The following is a 5,637-nucleotide window of genomic DNA, read 5'->3' as shown; positions in this document are numbered from 1 at the left end:
AAAAATAAGAAGAGGAAGAAGAAGAAAAAAAAGAGGAGAAGAAGGAATAGAGGAGAAGAAAAAAATAGATTTATTCTTCTCCTCTATTCCTTCTTCTTCTCCTTTTTTTCTTCTTCTCCTCTTTTTTTTCTTCTTCCTCTTCTTAATTTTTATCAGGAACGAGGGTGTCGAGGATCGCCGAGGGGTTGAGGGTCGAGAACTAGGGTAGAGGGTCGAGGGTCACCGAGGGGTCGAGGGTCGTCGATGGGTCGAGGGTTGAGGAACGCCGAGGGGTCGAGGGTCGAGGAACGCTGAGGGGTCTTCTATATGTCACGTTGTCTGTCAAAGTATTGAAGAAATCCATGGCTTCATCATTAGCCGGAAGTAACCGGGGCATGATGGTACGAAGTTCTCCAAAGTTATTTTGGAAGGGAGTCCCGGATAGGATAATTCGTCTTTTGGTACGAATTTCAGCAAAGGCCTTCCAAATAGCGATATTCAGAAGGGTCTTGCTGAACTTTGTACCAAAAAGCGAATTATCCTATCTGGGACTCCGTTCCAAAATAACTTTGGAGAGCTTCGTACCATCATGCGCCTGCTACTTTCTCCTAATGATGAAGACATGGTTTTGTTGAATCCTTTGACACTATAAAAATGTGACATGAGGGGGTCGAGGGTCAGGAACTAGGGTAGAGGGTCATGGATCATCGAGCGGTCGAGGGTGAGGGTCGAGGGTTGAGGATCGCCGAGGGGTCGACAGGTTGCCTTGTGCCGAGCGGTCCAGGATCGAGGGTCCAGATTTATCAAGAATGCCCCCATTATGGATGTGCACAAGTTGATCCAATTTTTTTCTTATCTCATATATATATATATATATACTTCTATATGTCACGTTGTCTGCCAAAGTATTGAAGAAATCCATGGCTTCATCATTAGCTGGAAGTAACAGGCATATGATGCTACGAAGCTCTTCAAAGTTGTTTTGGAATGGAGTTCCTGATAGAATAATTCGCCTTTTGGTACGAATTTCAGCAAAGGCCTTCCAAATAGCGATATTCGGAAGGCTCTTGCTGAACTTTGTACCAAAAAGCGAATTATTCTATCGGGAACTCTGTTCCAAAACAACTTTGAAGAGCGTCGTACCATTATGCGCCTGTCATTTCCGGCTAATGATGAAGTCATGGTTTTCTTGAATTCTTTGACACTAGACAACTTGACATATAGAAGGGTAGATGAGATCAGAAAAAATGGACAATTTTCTGCACATCTAGAATGGCGCCATTTTGTTAAATCCCTTGTCGGTCCGGACGTTGGACAATCATGAGAGAGGCGGTACGGCCCAAACCCTACAAGCGCTACCGAGGCCACCCAAATTTACCAAGTTAAAAGAGTGTTGTCGTCGAGGCCACCCCGAACCCTTGAAGCGTTGCCGAGGCCACCCCAAACCCTAGAGTAGCGTCGAGGCCACTAATATGATTCCTTGTTGTGATTAGCTAGCTAGGTCTACGTTTGCCACTAATATATCCATCTGTCATGTTTGTATAATAATTGCCATGTTGTAATATTTGTAGAAACTATGGAGCACGGCCGAGACGAGGAAGTAGAACAGGTGTTGGGGGACATAATCGCAGCCGGAGGTGATGTCTTGTCGTATCTCAACGACACCGATGGTCTGGAAGGAGAGGGTGAAGCAGGCTACGGTGATCGAACAATGGAGGAGGAAGGACATGATTATGATGGCTCCGGTGACCGAATGCCGGTGGAAGAAGGACACCGTGATGACGGCTGCGGTGACCGAATGGAGTCCGGCCAGGAATATATATTAATTAAGCCTGTGCTGACTATAGCTAATTGATGCATTAATTGTTTTGGTATATACACATATTAACTCCCTTCTTTCTTCTTTTCTAGCCCTCCGGATCGAGCCAAACTTCGGTAACGAGACGAGGCCCGAAGAAAAAGTTGCACTCGGATGAAAGGTTCACGATCACAGAAATCACGCGTGATGGCCAACCGATTGCACCCATCCGGAGCAAGGAAGCATTTTCTGCTCAGTGCGGGGTTCTTGTTAGGGACATGATCCCGATCAGCATTCACCAATGGTATAAGCCTAAGAACGAAGACCCTGAGGTGTCTTATGTCAACGATAGGCAGAAAGCTGATCTTTGGACCGCGCTGAAGGCAAATTTCACCCTACCGCCAGAGGAGGATCCGAAGAAGCCAGTTAAAGAGCCATTGATCAAGGCTCATGCTCTTAAGAAGATGGCTGATCTATTCGGGAGGTGGAAGAATGAGCTGAAATCAATGTTTGTCGACAATGACAAGACTCCAGAATTCACCGGCCGATTCGAGAAGATCAGAGATCACTGGGACGCATTTGTCGCCCACAAGACATCGGAGAAGAGTAAGAAGATGTCAGCGACAAACAAGAAAAATGCCGCAAATAAGGAGCATCACCATCGCACGGGGTCAGGAGGCTACCTCAGAGCCCGGCCGTTGTGGGACAAGGCTGAGAATGACCTGCTTGACAAAGGGGTCGAACCAGAGACATTGCACTGGCCAGACCGTTCAAGGACTTGGTTCTTCGGGGTTGGGGGGTCGTTGGACCCTGAAACAGGGAAGTGCGTTGGATGAACGAGCAACTGAGAATACCCATCACGAGGCTTGAGGAGTATATCGCTGCAGCGCAGGAAGGAACGTTCGTTGCCGACAGAGAGAACGACGAGCTCACAAAGGCCCTCGGGAATCCTGAGCACCCTGGATGGACACGAGGCACGCCAGGCTCCGTTTCCTAGAAGGTTGGGTTTCCCGAAGCAGGCAGTTACAAAGGCCGGGAGAGGAAGAGGAAAGTGGAGCTGACCCAACTGCAGAAGCTGCACGAAAGGGTACAAGCGCTAGAGGAACGAGAAGCAGTTCACATCAAGCAACCTGCCGAAGCTACCCCCGAAGCTACCACGCCATCTCAGCGGAGAAGCAGCGTGGCTTCCATCGAGCTGCTTCAGGAGCCTGTCTTCACGGCTCCTGCTAGCTACCCCGTGGATGCTATCACGGAGTCTCAACATTGCCACCTTATGAAGCAATGGCAGAAATTCAAAGTCAAGGCGGCTGTCGGCTCTGTTGCACCTCCTGAACCCGGCGGAACTTTTCACTACCGGCCGATTCCAGAAGGATATGCTAGGGTGATGGTGGATGAAATAACGGAGGGATTTGAGGAGCTCGAGCTTGACCACCCTACCGGTGAAGGGGAGGCTCGGCTGGGTTCTTCTCTGAAGACTCCATGTCTATGGCGGAAGGAGTTCATCAACCTTCCTAACTGGACGCCTCCGCCTCCTCCTTCGGCGAGTCAGGGCACTCCGCCTCCTTCTCCGGCTCGTGGCGGCACTCCGCCTCCTTCTCAGCCTGCGCGGCGCGTCCGAGCAGCCCGCCTCCTCCTCCGCCTCGTCAGCAAGGGCGGAAGAGAGCTGCCGCTGCTCCGGCGCGTCCTAGTCCTTCTTCTTCGCCTCGTAAGCAAGGAAAGAAGACAGCCGCAGCCGCTTCGTCTGCTCCGGCGTCTAGCAGTACAGCCAGAGCCGGGAGGCAATACAGATTCGGTCCATCTCTCGAGCCTGTAGAGAAGTTACCATACGAGATGACCGTGGAGGAAAACGAGGAGATCTGTCAAGCCTATGTGAAGGACTTCTTTGAAACGCAAAGAGCTAAGAAACATCCACCTCCAGAGGAGAAGATAGATGCGGTGAAAACAAAGCGCACTATCGATGCCCTGAAGAAACCACCACCGTCTCCGCCGAAAACCAACTATGAGCGCATTATTGAAAGGTCATATATCGAACCAGAGCGGTCGGGAAGTACTTGCAGTGATCGAAGGTTAGCAGAACGACAAGTTGGGAAAAAATTGCCCAGCTCGGCGAATAAGCGAACCAATCGTGCCCCCCGCTCAAGGTGTCTAGCGATATCGTCGCTAATTATCCGAGGATTTTGCCCGGTACCAATCTTGGAGATTACCTGCCCGACAATGCACATCATGATACAATGGAGGTGAACGAACACAAATACCAGTACGGGAAGCCTCTCGTCAAAGATGGAAGTCCTCCTCTAACAACGATGATGCGAAGATTCCATGATTGGTACATGAAAACCTGCAGAGAGTCTGGGAAGGATACTTTGACGCTGAGAGTTAAAGAGGAGCACGACCTCGTGGGAATAGATCTGTTGTCTGTTCCATTTGAGGAGTTCTTCCAGTTTTTCAATCAAAAGACCCTCGATAAATTAACGGTCACTTGCTACTGTCTGTAAGTACTACTTCTGTCATTAAGTCTTTATATATAGCTCAGCTCTTTCATTGCATGTATATATAATTATCCTCACTATATTATGCAGATTGAAGATCGTCGAATGCAGAAAAGCAGAAATCTATGATATTGGGTTCATTAACACAAATCTCATAGATGAATTTACGGTTAAATTCATGCCAAAGAAGATGAGGTCAACTTGGTTCGATCGTTGCTAATAAATCAAAACAAAGATAAAATACTCTTTCCTTACAACTTCAAGTGAGTGTTACTGTCTTGTGCATATTAGGTTTCCCTTATTACTCGAGGTTATAGTAATGTAATTGATGAGTTATGCATGTGTGCGCAGGTTCCACTATATTCTCCTACAGATTAAGCTTGAGCAGGGACTAGTAACCATCTTAGACTCGAGACGAAAATATCCCGAGGACTATGCAGACATGACTAAAATGCTCGAGAAGTAAGTTCAATCGATCATTATCGCACCATATCGGTAACTTTTTTCATTTCCTGATATTAAGTAATTGTTTTCTTTGTCTCACAGGGTTTGGAAAGTATTCACCGCACAAGCTCCGGGACTGCTGGGCGAGCTGCGATGGACATACCCGAAAGTAAGTACTACTAGCTAGCTAGTTCCGCGCATCTCCCGTTGATTCTAACTACTTTCATCAGTGCCATTTATAATGCTTCATTATCAGTTTGATTGACCTCTGTTTCTCATAAAGTGCTTGTGGCAGCAATCCGGGAATGATTACTGTGGATTCTACGTCTGCGAGTTCATCTACAACGCGACGGTCAAGAATAAGCAGGGCTACTCCAAAAGACAATATGAAGTGTGTAAGCAATAAGATTCACAATTTCATTTTATTACCATCATTTGTGTTGAGTTTCATTCATATATATGTATTGACCCCCTTCTTCAAATTAGATGTGGCAGATGAGGGATGAACTCCTACCACAAGATTGCATGAAAGCAATTCAAGAGGAATTGGCGGGATTCTTTCTTGACCATGTCATCAATAAAGCCGGAGAATACCATGTGGAACTTGAGTTTAGATGCTAGGGGATTGTAAGAGATCTTACATTGTATATGTATGTAGCCAGTAGCGTCGGATAGATAATACAAAAACTTGTTGTTCGACCAATCTCTCGGAGAAGGAGAGGTCGATCACTTCTCTTTTTATATATGTTCATGACGATCTTTTGTACTTAATGGTTTCCTTCATTTGCTTACTAGCTAGCGTGTCGAGTCCTCTCTATACGTATAGTACGTAGCGTCGACCAAGCACGGAGATAAGAGAGGACACTTCTCTCTATTATCTAGCTAACACAATATATGAAACCCCTAAATTAACCCTACAAAACCCCC

Source organism: Triticum aestivum, chromosome 1D (assembly GCF_018294505.1).
Source record: "Triticum aestivum cultivar Chinese Spring chromosome 1D, IWGSC CS RefSeq v2.1, whole genome shotgun sequence".
NCBI classification, from domain to species: domain Eukaryota; kingdom Viridiplantae; phylum Streptophyta; class Magnoliopsida; order Poales; family Poaceae; genus Triticum; species Triticum aestivum.
This window is presented reverse-complemented; position numbering follows the sequence as displayed.